This window comes from Protopterus annectens, chromosome 14.part0 (assembly GCF_019279795.1).
Source record: "Protopterus annectens isolate FY-2018-M chromosome 14.part0, PAN1.0, whole genome shotgun sequence".
NCBI classification, from domain to species: Eukaryota; Metazoa; Chordata; order Ceratodontiformes; family Protopteridae; genus Protopterus; species Protopterus annectens.
Window position 1 is genome coordinate 843,437,756 of NC_056748.1, and position 15,667 is coordinate 843,453,422.

Sequence of the window (15,667 nt, forward strand, 5' to 3'; positions counted from 1 at the left end):
AAGGTTATTTATCTCCTTAATACTCTTATTCAGAAAATAATCAGTGGCTACTGCATACCTTTTATATGGAAACTACCCATCCAAGACTGCATTTCCTCACTAACATGTAGCCAATAGAAAGCATGAATCACATTAATCAGATCTTTATTTGAAATAGCTACTGCAGAATATGTCTTCTCACGAGGCCCAGCATTATGAAACAGATTCCAACCTGAGTTAAGGGGCCTGAGACCTCTCGCTGAGTTCAAAAAAACCTTTTTCAGACACTTGTACTTGGAAACTTGAGTATAAGTGCTTTAGGTACAATAGTTAACCTTACCATTTGCTGTCAAAATGCACACTTTCTTCAGCAGGACAGTCACTGTGAAATGTTGAATTGTAACAGGATGCTGACTCCTACATGACAGTTTTCCATGCTTAAACCCAAGAACAGAGAACTAAACGACAAACCAAGAAATGAGGTGAAAAGAGGCTCCAAATCCACAAAAAAAATGAGAATGCCTTGGCAAGACATTGTACTAGTCACCCTGGCCATGTATTTTCATTTAGGATGATTGATCAAGTTAAGCTTAATGTAAAAGGTGGCCCCTTCCCCTTGATGTTAGAAAGGCAAGAGGTGTTATGGCAGTTACGTTTGATTCAAGTAGAAAACCAGGCTTGAATGAAGCGATTTCAATAGCCTGTATATTGAAACTGAGAAGCCTTACTAGATGAACTTTGTGTTATTTGAATTAACCTAGTAATGGATGTTGCAGTATAATTAATAGTATGGATGTTTTGAGAATGTCTTGCCTTTGTATTGTTGGCTAGCTTAAATGAGATGTATAGTAAATATTTAAGATAAAGGCTGACTATTGCCTCAATGTCCTTTCTTTGTTATTATTTTTTAACCTGAGGACAAAGAGTGGTGTGTAATTTTATATATACAGTTTTTTTCATTTACAATACATGTTTTTGAATTTTGGCATTCCGAAAGACATGCAAGAATGGGCGTGCCTTCGTTGAAGGTTGGGCGTCGAGCTGGTAACTCGGCACTGTCAAATCTACTGCCAATCATTAGCGGACCGGAGTTCCGCTGTGGCAACCCCTAACCGGGAAAAGCTGAAAGACAACAACAACATATACAATATATATGACAAATATATTTTTATCAGCTATACCTTTTTGAAAAAGTTTAACTTGCTTAATGATGAAGCTTAACTGGCGTACTGATTAACTGAATTGAGAATTATGCGTTAGAATTGATTGGTTAGACCTCTCTATGGAGGGAAATGCTTGTGTATTTATCAATGGTGCTTGTTACTTGAATTTGTCTGAAGAAGTCCGGCCATTTGACTGGACGAAAAGTGCTTCACAATACTGGCTTTTAGTTTATTAAAACTTTTTTTGTGGATTTGGAGTCTCTTTTCGCCTCATTTCTTAGTTTTCCATGCTTGTTATCCTAAATGTTGTCCGGCTTGTTTCCAGAAATGCTGAATTTGAAAGTGGATGTTATGTATATACTGTAAATATTGGAAAAAGAGAAAAAAACTTTGGCTTTATTGTTAACTCCATGTCTACAACATTTTTCTGTACATAAAACACTGCAACCTGCATAAAAATGTTTGTTCCAAGACCCTTTAAACAACATTTGATGTTGTATTCTTTATGTATTGCATAATTCTTGACTATTCATATTATTTGCTTTTGTTTCTTTACTTTTGGGTCATAGCTGAAAAGGGTCTTTAGACCCGTCTACATAGTTGGTTAAGAAACAGGAAATACAGTAAATAAATTCAGGTAGAAGACTGTTGATATTCAGTATGAAGAGTATTTATTCCATGTTTACCCCCCCCCCAAGTCAAATTGTTTCTGGACCTGTCCCACGTCAGCATAGGTTCATAGGTAGGTACTAGGCTATCGTCCCTAGGGCCTATACAAGCCCAGCAAAAAGGTACCCTGTTTTTTGTCACCCAAGAAAATTATTTTCCTGTGCCACTGTCGAGCAGAGCCACAGAGGTGATCCCCAGGGTGAATTCTCTATTTCCCATCCAGTCATCAAGATTTTTCTTGAAGAGTGCTAATGAGGAGCTTTGTTTGATATAGATAGGTAGTTTATTCCAGAGTATGGGAAGTCTGGGACAGGACTCTATCCCTCCAGCATGTTCTGTTTATTGTGGTGACAAGGTTTAGGTCCCTAGAGCGTGTAGCTCGGAGGGATTGGGATTTCTTTAAGTGGAGCATGCCCAACAGATCTGGGTTTGACATAGCTTTGTATGTTAGGCAGAGATCACCTCTGAGTAGGCGATATGCAACAGAGTAAAACAGGAGAGGACCCAGGACTGAACCCTGTGGTACTCCACTTGTCACTGGTCTGAAGTCAGATTTGGAGTTTGCTACTTTCACAGTGTCAGTGAGCCAGTTGGCAACCCATCTTGTGACAAGGATTTATACCTAGTTTAGTGAGTTTATCTATAATTCCAGAGTGGGGGATGGTGTCGAAAGCCTCGGCAAGATCTAGATAGGCTGTGTGAACCACCTTACCCTTGTCTACAGCTTTGGTGAAGTCTGTCAGGCTTAGGAGACATGATCTGACTTACAAACCCAAACTAGGTGGGGTCCAGAGTTTGGAGATTGCCAATGTGTTTGTTTATAAGTTCCATGATGATACATTCCATGGCCTTGCAGACCAGTCTCGTTAGGCTAATGGGGCGGTAGTTCCCGGAGTCTGTGGTGGCTCCCCCCTTGTGGAGTGGGATAACCATTACTGTGCGCCATTCAGCAGGCACAAAGCCTGAGGTGAGGCTATGATTGAACATGGTACTTAGGTGGAGTACCAGTTTGTTCTGTAGTTCATGTAGAACGGAGCTTGGGATGTTGTCTGGTCCCATGGATGCTGTGTTCTTGGCTTTGGAGAGTGTGGTTTTTACCTGTGCAGCCGTGATTACAGGAATTTTGCATTCTTCCAGTATAGAGATGGGCCCTTTAGTGTGTGAGGGGGGGGTAAAGTTAACACTGAACCTATCTGCCAGGATGTTGGCAATATCAGTTGGGTCTGTATATTTAGTGTCATTGTGCTGTAACTCAGAGCAGATCTGAGTGTTGCCATTGAGATTCTTGACATAGCTATAGAAAGGTTTGTGGTTGTCTTTAGAATCAGTGGCAATTTTGTTTTCGTAACTAGCTTTGGAGGATTTTATCAGGGATCGCAGCTTCTTATTGAGGCTGACCAGGGAGCTCCTCCACTCATGGGATTTTACTCTCTTTTACAACAGTTTCTTCCTTCTGTTGTACAGTTTGTTTATGGCAGGGGACCACCAGATTGGCTTCCTTTTTTTTGGAGGATAGCATCTTGGTTCTGTTTGGGATAGCACGATCCATGCACTCATGTAAGTGCTTATAAAGTGCAATTGTGTAGGATTCAGTAGTTGTAACTGTATTGTCCATCTGCATGGGTGTCATGAAGTTCACCACTTCTGTCTTAAGAAGCATGAAGTTGGCTTTGGATACATTTTTTACCATGGATTCCTTAATGGGGGGTGGGGGCAGGATGTGGATATCTAGGGTAATTAGCTTATGGTCAGATCAGACCAATGAGGAGTTGACTTCAGGTGTGGAACACACTCATGTTGCTAATGACTAGATCTAAGATATTATTGCCCCTGGTGGGGGTGTGGATAAGTTGATATCCAGGGCATTAGAGTTTATGAATTCCAGAAAGCGTTGAGCTAAGGAGTTGGTACATGAGTAGTTTTCCCAGTTAATGGTGGGGTAGTTTAAATTATCCATTATTAGGGTGTTTGGTTGAACCCTAATATTTTCCAGTACATCAAGAAAAGAGGAGTGGGAATCCTGGGGCATGGTGGGTGATCTGTAGCAAGCTACAATTTGGATTGCAGTTTTGCCCAGAGTTAGTTGCACTTGGATAACCTTGGCTGCATTACATGGCGGAAAAGTGTGGTATGAGTTATAGCCTGGTAGTGCAGGGGTGCTCTCTGGAGCCTTGAACCAGGTCTCAATCACTGCACAGATATCGATGTTCTCCATTTTAAGGAGTGCCTCGAGTGAGTGCATTTTGAGATTTAGACTTCTAGCATTGAGTAGCATCACCCTCAGATTTTGCTTGCCTGTTCCTGTTATGGTGCTGAATTTGTCATTTGAGCCTTGCCTAAAAAAGGCACTATAGGGGTGACAAGAACCTTAGCCAGTATCCGGAATCGCAGGGGGACAGGTGCATGCTATCTCTGGCAAAGCATCGTGGTCTGTCGACCATGTCATCCCAGGCAGACAGATACTGGATCCCTTTTGAATGGCACCAGAAGCTTAGCCAATTGTTGAAGTCAGTGTTTATGTCCTTGTACTGTGGCATCATTCTGGGTGATGGCAGAATGCTACTCAGGGCTAGGGTCATACCTGCCTGGGCTACAAGATCGGAGAGCTCTTTCATGTCTCTTTTCATGTAGTCCAGGGAGGTACGTCTCAGGTCATTCACATCAACATGGACAATGACAGAGTCATATTTGTACTTGTGGAGTGACCTGAGTGCGTGGGTTATGTGGAGGATCCTGGCACCCGACAGGCAGCTGACAGTAACCTTCTCCTTGTTTAGCCTGGTGAGTGGGACATTAATGTGCCTGACTATAGAGTCACCTATGACTAGCGTGTTGGGTACGTTGTTTTGCCTTATTGGTTGTGGTTGAGTGGCACACTGAGTCTGTGGGCTATGTGTCATTTAGGTTGTGTTGGGGGGTGGAGGTTGCTTGCATTTCTGCTTTGGAGGTCTCTGTTGCTTGAGCAGATTATTATTGAGAGCCTCCGTGAATGTTTTTGTGTTTCTATGTGTGGATTTTGGTGGTGTAGATTTAGTGAGACTATGTGATGAGTGTGGTGTGGTGCAAGTATTTACCATCTCCTCTTGATTGTCAAGTTCAGTCTTGATTGGAGAGAGCTTTACCTCCAGTTTGGCTAGATAAGTGCATCTCTCACAGGTTGTAGTGTTGGGTGGTAGGAGGAGAGGGTTGTCTGTGTACATGAGGCAATTTCTACATTGCCCCAAGATGCCCAGATTCATCAGGTAGAAAGGAGAGAACACTGGGACTGACCCTTGGACATGCCTGAAAAAAAAAAAAACTATTTTCCGCTAGATAAGTGAGGAAAGTGAGTACAAGAGCTGTTTTTCTCTAAGCAAGTGAGGAAAGTAAGTACCAAAACTGTTTTTCTCTAGGTAATGAGGAAGGTTGAGTGCTGTAGTAATTAGCTGCATTTCAGGGTTGAATTCATAAAGTTTATTGGGCTGTGTTATACCTTCCTAAGTTACAACTCAGTGGAGGTCCATCTGTTTAAGGTTCAGCTCCCTTATTCCTTAATTTGAACGTGCCAGTTTCCTTTTTTGTAGGAAGTGGTTTACTTTTGAGTTCCTCTTTTCACTGTGGTTGTGTGACTGTGGAGTTTGCATAGATAAGATTGGGGATATAAAAGTCTTTCTCCCATTTGGGGGGATGTGGTTATAAGTAGCTTGCTCCCAATAAAAAATGCTTGATTTAATTTTTTTTGCTTTGGATTGATTTTAACTTAATTGAGCTGAATCCTTAGGCTTATGGCTAGACCAGTCACTTAACCAAAGCGCCAAATATGCAAAATTGAGCTGAATCCTTAGGCTTATGGCTAGACCAGTCACTTAACCAAAGCGCCAAAGATGCAAAAGTAGGGTTATACTTCTGTCATAGAACTGTTTGCACAAAACTGTAAACTACAATGTTGCAGTTTATGTATTATTATTTAAACTCTTCATTGAAACGCTATTTATTGGTGATTGCTTTGACTCCAGGTGAAACAGAAGTTTAACACTTGGGGCATCATACATAGATGTATCTGTGCTCAATATCTCTTAAAGGTCCATAATTTTTTTAGAATGTCTTTCATTTTTGCTTTCCCACCTATTTCTAAAAAAAATTAATTTCCATTATGGGAGCGTGAACATTAGTAGCTAAACAATAATTCAGGCTTCAGAAAATATTTGACACTATAACTCCCATTTTTATTAACTTTCTACGTGTTATATTCAAAACATATATAATGTCATTTTTTCCTTTATTTTAGGCTTTGTATTCAGTTCAGTTCAGATGTACTCAGTTCTCAAGGGAATTTTGACAGCTGTTTTGTGGGATTATCTTTTGCTGCAGAAAACAAGTGAAAATATTTCTAAAAAGTAAGGTTTATCACTTTGTTTTGTTCAGCCAGGCAAAGACCATCCTAGCAAGAACTGTAATCTGAAAGTAAATGTGCAGCTCAGATTTTGCTATAATATATTGCTCTACAGATAAAAAAAAACACAAAACAAGGCAGCCAAAATACAAGGAAAAACTAAATGAAGAAAGCACATTGTTTGTTCCACTCCAGTGCTGACAGTTATGGAGGAATGCAGTCACTTATAATCATAGTGTTTGCATCATGTGGTTCTCTCACACAATACTATTTCATCCCCAACAGTGTTATTACATGCTGTATGCTGTTAATATCCCATATATAACTTTACAAGATACCGTTATATGTTATTCTGTTTACTGTCTGTCAGAACATACGCTGTGGTGATACAACTAACTGAAGAAGTATCATTTGCGCATCATTGGTCAAAATTAATTGCTACACACTGTTTATTTTGCCCCACATGATTTATCCAGTTTCAAAGTAAGAACAGTTGAAGCTTTCGCAAACATAAATCCAGCAAAGAGTGCAAAATTTAATCTGTACAGAGAGTATAGCAACATCAAAGTTAATATGGTCAGAAAGAAAATCTGGGTTTTGCTAGCTTCACATTTCAAAATAGTGTCAGAAAAAAAACTTTGGGAAGTGATTGTTGATCAAGTAAAATGTATGCTTTGGGTGAGCGGATTTTTTCACTGAAATATTTAATTGTGTTTTGTGACTGTACCAAGGCTGACTGTGGTGCTATGGAGCTTTGTTCTGAGTATAATGTCAGTCATTTCATTCACATGTAAAAGCATTTGGATAAAATAAATATTTAATTTTAATATATTATTTCAGTATCAATTTTTATGTCACCACTTTGGAAATGTTCAGTATTACTTGTGAGTTGTAATTCTGAAGGGAAGTTGTACAGAATTCTACACTAGACTAAAGAATATACTGCAAATCACTATGCAACTGGTATGCTTTCCAGTATTAAATGCCCAGATGGACATTGTGCAAACCATTGTGGGGAGACAATGATGGCTGCATGTTCAAAGTTACTTTTAACTGCATCTCAACATTGTGGCTCCTCTACAGGTGGCTGAGATGAGGTGAAATTCCCCAAATGTCAGTTGCCTGAAGAAAAAGACATCAAGGAACATAACATTGATCGCTATTTAGTAAAGATTATCTTCTCTTGTGAGACTTCTGCCTTCTTTGAGTTGGTGCGACTGGGAAGCTGGCATATATACAAGTTCATGGGTGTGGGTGACTTGGCCACTACAAAAAAAAAAAAAGAAGCTTAAAGTTAATTCACTATTTTCTTCACAAACGTTATTTTTTTGGCATTTTTGATGCTTGTTATTATGTAATTTGTCGTTCCAGAGGAGAACCTCACATTCTAATTCAAAATCAGTTTGCAGAAATGTAGATACTGCGATATAGTGTCCAGCATGCATTCTTCTGTTACAAAATATAAAACCCAAATTTATAAAAAATAAATAAATAAATTAGAGCTACACTTAGAATAAATGCAGATTGCATGACAATGTTAAATATATTTCTGAAAATCAATTGTTGTGTAATAAAACACATGCAGGTATGGTAATCATTTACCGTGTGCTGTTGTCTATTTCCTTGTGAATATTACTTTGTGTATTACATAAGGCAGGATTTTGGAGGCTCATTCTGCAGATGCAGCCTAATGCATTTTATAATAGCTGATACAGCAAATGCATACAATTTTATACCACTTAACTGACTGAATAGCTACTGAAAGCCATTTGTTTTGCATTACTTTCAGTCAGCTCTGAAGAATATGACTGCAATGTACTGTTAAAAAATAGTAAGCAGACCACGTATTACGGATTAATAATGTTTGAAAAGTACATCATAAAAATAATTTATTTCATCTGATACAATGCTTGCACCAATGAACTGTATGTATTTAAAAAAAAAATCCTCTCTAAAACTACATGAGTGTCTATAGTGTCATTGTATTCACAACTGGCCAAAGCAGAAGTGAAAGACATAATATAGTTCGCTCTCAGGAGGTAACGGTAACCATGACAGCAAGTTATGCTAACTACACAGAAGGAAATGGTCTTACATATATAGCTTCATCTGATTTAGTACATGGAATGGACATTTTCTTCTGCGAATTTCTATATTAGTAAGAAAAATTGTTACAAATATATGTAAATCATTAAAAATGTAGATGCTTTTCAACTCTTCTAAATATTGCTTACTTTGCATATTATAGGAAGAAAGGTCTATTGGAAATTGTTCTTTAAGGCATGCAGTTCCTTTCTTAGCGCCATCTGCCCTTTGAAGTCATTTATATTCTAGTGAACATATATATATATATATATTTTTTTTTTCTTTTTCCAGATTTATTCAGCACTTGTTTATGTTGTCATATTTTGTTTGCGAAAATGAAAAAGGTCTCAGTGCTACAGGCTAACAAAATGGATACCTTCTGAAAGTAAAAATACATAGTTTTACATTGATTGGCTCAGAAATTGTCATGCATCAGTTTGTAGAGGACAAAAGCAAATAACTGCAGTATCATATATGACTATTTTAATTTCCTCCGATTACATTTATATATTATTAATTTTATATTATTGCTAATATTCAATGTACTGTTACTGTGTCCTCTTATTTCTGGTTACTGTCTTGTGACATCTGTTCTAAGTTTGTATTAGACTGCTTCAGTTTTTGTATGCTTTCGAGGCCTGGGACATATCAGAGAAAAGGGTATTTGTAGTAGTGGTGTACTTAACTTGTTAACAAATGTAAAATAAACTTACCATTCACTAACCTTTACTTATTGACATGATATCACACAGAGACAAAGGCATATGCCATTGTGTGTATGTATGTGTGTTAGCAGTTCTAATCATGAGCATTAGTTTTCCACTGTCACAGTACACAAGCAGCTGGATTACAAAACTATATTCACCTAGAGGAGGGTACTACACTGAGGTTACAGGCTATATTTCAACATATGCGATTTTGAAAGAAGCCTTCCTCATTTCATAGATTTAGATAAGGAAGTGAATAAGCTTTCATGTCTCGCATTATGTTATACTTGGTTCAAAATGGCTGTATAATTTACACCTCAAGTTCATGGGACAAGTATATACAGTGGGAGCACATCTGAAATATCAGGCATGCTCCATGATTATATATATGTGTGTGTATGTGTACATACATATATATATATATATATATATATATATATATATATATTTATGTATATATATAGATCTAGGGCTATTGAACGAAAGTTTAATAGTCCGATTCCACAATAACCGAACTCACTTTAATGAAAGCGCTTTCACCAAAAAAGCGCTTTCGTTAAAGTGCATTCTAAAAAAAAAAAAAAAAAAATCTTCTTTTATGCAGGGGGCAAACCCCCCTGCACCCCCCCACACCCCCCTACTTTTATATTCTCACTCTGATGTCGCACTACAGTGGGGAAAAGGGAATTCTCCCTTAACCGCACTGTAGTGCTACCGGCACAACCAACATACTTAACCAAAAGTGCTGCTTCGGTGAACAACACTTTAGGTTAGTATGTTTGGTGATTTCTGCTTCAGCAGAAAGTGCCGTCGGGGATCTGTACAGATCCCATACACACACACATATATATATATATATATATATATATATATATATATATATATATATACATATATATACACATAGAGAGAGAGACCAACAAAGGTTGTATGACATCAAAGGATAAGAAGAACAATTTCCAGATATAGGTTTCAAAGACACACTAGTATATGAGGCACAGAATATCTACAGTGGTGCAATACTGTGCCTTATCCAAGTTATTCTAAATGCACAGGAGGAAATGGTCTTACATATACAGCTTCATCTGATCTGACAATAAGTTCTGTGTCCAAAGCTAGAGGATTCTTTGTCATAATAACCTGTTTCTCTGTATTTAATCCTTTTTCTTTGTTGCTGTCTTATATTGCCTCTGACATTAGTATATTGATTCCTGCGCATGAGTAGGATGAGCCCTCCAAACAATTCTAGAGTACCACCTAGTGGCCACGTTCTAGCACCATCTGACCCATTCCATACAAAGTGAATGATCTCTTGGCATTCCTAATGAATGTCAGCCATTTTACAGCATCCTACTGTTGCTCAATCTCTGCTTTCACTTGGGATTACCATATTGTTTCTCATTGCCAGTGCTGGTTTGGGTTCCTAGAATAATTGCAATACCATTATCCTGTACTCTTGTGTCCATATCTTCCTAGTCATAAAGTATTTGTACTACTGAGGGACATTCGAACAGTGCACTGTGGAACTTCCCCCAATTGTCATTATTGTGAGTGGGACCCATTTTGGAAAAGTGCTTCCTCTGAGAAATTCTAGGTGCAGACGTGACCTGGAGAAAAAGGGAGGGAGATGGACAGAGGAGGAGTTAATGGAGTGGTAAAACAAATGGAGGAGAAAGCAAATATCAAGTCTGGAGAATGTGTGCAGGATACTGAGGAAATGTTTCAAAGAAATTTGATGCAGACGAGTCCGCAAATGATGGATGTGTAATTATAATCCTCCAGCTAGGAGGGTTGCATGATGATTTCCTTAAAGAAATGGTGGTGCAGAGTGAGCCAGAAAATGAAATAGATGTCTCCTGGGGGGGCATTATGGAGAAAATAAAAACTGAGGATGCAGAGATAATCCTGAAAAATGGTGGTGAGATGGGAAAAAAACTTATGCAGGGAAAGTAAGAGAAGGCAGAAGTAGAATAGCAGAAAAGAAAATGGAAGTACATGGTAAGGATTCAAAGTACAGAAGACAAAGAAATGGACAGGTATGAAGTATAGGGCAATTTAATAGCTCCATTCAGTGTTAAAGCACATGAGGTAAGAACATTTATTCATATTAACAGAGACATTTTGCGACATTATATTTGAAACATTTTCAATGGAAAATGTTCTTGTGGAATAAAAAAAAAAAGACTGTAACCCATGGGATAGTTATGTGATAAAAACATTTAACAGGGAAACAAAAAAGAAAATACATAAGCAATTTTCAGCAAAGGTGGAAATAGAGACTTTCAAAGGACATTTGAAAACTTTATATAAAAATTACTGGACATTGCAAATGTTTATGACAAAAGGGATTTATGGACTGCTGTCTGTGATTGTAATATTGTGTTAAAAATAGAAAGAGAAAAAAATTACACTTATACCATGCATTATAAATGTAGAGGGGAATAGGGGTGTTGGAAAATACTGAGAACAGATGAAAACATGTTTTTTTGTGTTTGGAAAAGGACATTTAATAAGTAACTATGATAAAAGAAAATGTTATATTGGCGGGGAAATGGGACACAATGCAAAAATGTGAATTAAAATGCTATAAAATAGAACAAAATTGGACCTTTATGAATTAATTGCAAAATGAAAATAAGGGTACGGAAAAAGAAAGAAGTGAAATTTCAGAAGTAGTAGAAATGCATGAAAAAAATAATTGAAAAAAGAAGTATAGAGGACTTAGAAGAGGGTTCTGAAATAAGTGACTTAGAAAACATAAATTGGAAGATAGTAAAAACAGGAATTATATTGATAAAAGGGTAAATGACAGAAAAAGAAAATTTAAAATAAGTACAAAAGAAAAAAAAGAAAGGAAATGTATAAAAAAGAATATAAAGTGCTAATGATTGGGGTCACCATAATGGTTAAGGTGTTTGAGTTTTACCTTTGGGAGGGAAATTGGCTAGGCTTAGAATGGCACATTAAGAAGGCTAGCCTAGTAATTAGCTATGAACGTATGAAATCATTAATCTAAGGAAAAAGGGAAATGCAAATATTAGAGTGTTTTCTTTAAATTTGAATAGTATTAAGAAGATAATAAGAATAAGGACTGTGGTGTGATGTTATACATGTAATGTAACTGTAATTATATTAGAAGACACAAGATTTTTAACAAATGAAAGATTACAAACAGAGAAACTGTAGGGAGGAAATATAATCAGGAGTTTGTGAAAAGACAGATGCTCTGGATTTGGACCTTTATGGATGGATTGCAAAAATGAAAATAAGAGTAAGGAAAAAGAAAGGGAGGGAATTTCAGTAGTTGTAGAAGTAGAAGAAAATTAGATGAACAATTTAAAATAAAATAAATAAATAAATAGCCATATTATGTAAACATACAGTAAAGAGACATAATTTTAACAAACATGGGAAGATATGCCATTGTAGATTTAAAATGGAAAGAACAAGGATATAGAAGTATAACATTTTATGCTTATACTAATTGTAAAGAAAGGGAAAGCTTATTTAATCAATTGTTAGTCTATTTATTGACAAATATGAACATTATTATAACAACAGACTTTAACTGTGATTTAAGAGGCAAGTGTAGAAAGAAAGGAAATGAAGTAAGAAAAATGTTAGAAGTGATAAGATGTAGTAAGTTAAAACTTTGGGAAAAAAATCATTGCCTTTCAAAAGGGGCATGCATTGACCTGAAATAGATTATTTTATAGTATTAGAAGGTTTAGTTATAGGAATAGGGGAGCTAGTTGAAACAGAATTTTTGATAATCTTACAGTATGGCTAGAGATAAAGGAAAACAAGGAATACATAAAAATAGGCAAAGGAATAAAATGATAAATGAGAAACATTGGAATGAAGAAGGAAAGAGATCAGTAATACAGTTATGGAAAAATCATATTACTATGAGAACATTTTATAAAAAGTGTTTGAATGGTGGAGGATTTTTAAGGAAAATATTTTTTTTGCAATGGCAATGTGATGTGAACCAAGTACAGGAAGGAAAATATAAAACAACATATAATGGTGCATTGCAAGATTTAGAACATGATGATAGAAAGTACTTTGACAAAGAAAAATAATTATATGAAAGAAATAAAAAAATACAAGAATTGCTATATAAGCAAATTTATTTTTTTACAAGGAATATGAGATGAAATATTGAGGTCCTTAAGCAGATTAGCAAAGGAAGATGGTAGTGTAATGAGAGAAAAAATGTAAAAGGAGAAATAGAAAGAACTCATGAAAAGATTATGAATAGTGTAATACAACATCTGCAAGAAATGTTTAAAGAAAAAAGAAGGTAGTGAAAAAACATAGAAAAATAAACAAGTTAACAGAAGAAGAGAGTGAAGAGTTGGAAAAGGAGATATCCTTAAATGAGCCAAATAAAGTATTAGGACAAGTAAATATAGATTCACATACAAGACCAGGTAGAGTAGGGTAGGGGATGTATAAGAATTTAAGGGAGTGGGAAAAATATATATTTTTTAAAGATTTTGAATGAATGGTTAAATGAATGTTTTATGTATAAAAAATATGTAGTGGAGTACTTATATTCATATGGAAGAAGGAAGATAGAAGAAGATTAAGTAAATGGAGACCAATAGTATTGAATATCAATGATTACAATATCTTTATGAAAATCATATAAAATCGATTTGAAACTAAAATGCAAAATATTATGGAAGATACTATATACAGTATAAAGTGGATGTGTTGTAAAGAATTATTGAAATTGTAGATAGTATGAATAGAAAAGAAGAAGTGAAAATCATGATAGGAGACCTTAATAAGGCATTTGACACAACTGGAAATCTTATGGGTAATAATGAAAGAAAATAATATAAGTGAGAAAGTTAAGAAATTATGTATGTCATCATATAGTAATAATAAAGTAAAAATATTTGTAAATGGCTGGTTAAGTCAAGAGGTACATTTGAAGAGTGGTGGAAGACAGGGATGTCCAATAAGTTGTCTACTATTTACATTAGTTATGGATGTGATACTATGTTAAGTAAACTACAAAATGAAGGAAGCATGGTATATAACACTTGAAGGACTAAGAATTCCAGTTCTGTTAACATATGCAGATGATATTATAATAATTGCAAAAACAAAATTTGGATAAAAGAAGAAGTAATTTGCAAGTGAGTGTCTAAAGATGATAGGGATGGCTTTAAGTAAAGAGAAAAGTAAAGGTGTATGTGCTATAGTAAAGATAGGGAGTATATATGTTACAATGAATGAAATTTTTATGTTGGGTATAAAATCTGAGAATAAAGATGTAAGTAGAATTCAGTGGAGAAAAACAATAAAAGAAATAAAACAAACCTGTCTTTTCTGGAAAACATAAATTATCATTCAGGAAAAAAAGGCTTATTTGATAAAATTCAGAACAATAGGAAAATGGAATAATTAGCAAGTGTGTTTGTTTCCAACAGTATTTAAAAAGGAATTATTGCAGATATTTTTTCATTCATATGGGGTTCTAAATTAAACCCAATAAAAAAGGAGTTTTGTATATAAATGAAGAAGGAAATTTTGTGTTAATGAACCCACTGGTATATGCTGCTTCATTAAATTTTTACAAAGTGTTAAAGTGGATAAATAAAAAAAGATGAAGATTAGTAATAAAATGGTATACATATAAGTATGATAAATTTTGGGGTCTGGTAAAAATGAGTAAAAAAGAAAAGAGTGTATAAATGAAAAAATTAAATGGTACCAGAAAATATTTTTGTGGAAAATAAAATTGATGATATAGAAAAAGATAGAAAAATATAAGAATGAAATGATACATTTCTATGTAAAGCCATGTTAAAATTTAACAGATGAAAAAAATGAAAGCTTTAAAATTAAGAAACAAATGGAGTAATTAGGAAGTAGAATGCCAATTTGTTGTGTGTGGAAGCTGGTAACAGATAAATTGACAGTAAAAGGAAACATGCCATATAGAAAGAAAAGTGAAAGAATATGTTTATATTATCAAGAAGAAGAAACTACAGAATATGTGTTTTTGAAATGTAAAAGAGTAAAAACGTTATGTAAAGAAGATTTTTTTAGGCTATAAAAGAAGTGGATGAAACAAACATGGATGAAATTAAATATGAACATTATAAAAATAAAAGTAAAGAATATGTTAAAAAACTAGATACACATTTATTTAATACTGACTGTATGGAATGAAAGAATAAATTAAATTATGTTCAATGGTAAATGGACTTTAGCACCAGTATTAAGTAAAATCAGATGGTGGTTGTGAAAAAAGGAGTGGGGGGCTAATAACGATGAACATTTAGTTTGTAAAGGAAATTCTGCATATGTGTAAACAGATTTGTATGTCTATACATTTGCACTTGCATAAATATTTTGCAACTAACAGTTCCTTTGTATATAAATAAAGGCCCCTACTCTTCTTGATAGATGCCATGATACCTTTTACATCCACTTGAGCTACCAACAAAAGCAGGTGGGATCTCCATTTAAAATCTCATCCAAAGGATGACAAAGCAGGAATGCTGCACCCCTTCTTATGGTGTACTACAGTGTTAGCAATCCATCTACCTGATGTGGGAATAGAACCACAAAACTTCTACACCAAAGGAGAATGTGCTACCTGTTGCACAAATAATGCTGCTTTTCATGTGTGCCCCCTCACCCAGCTCATTACTATTTGGGATGGATGT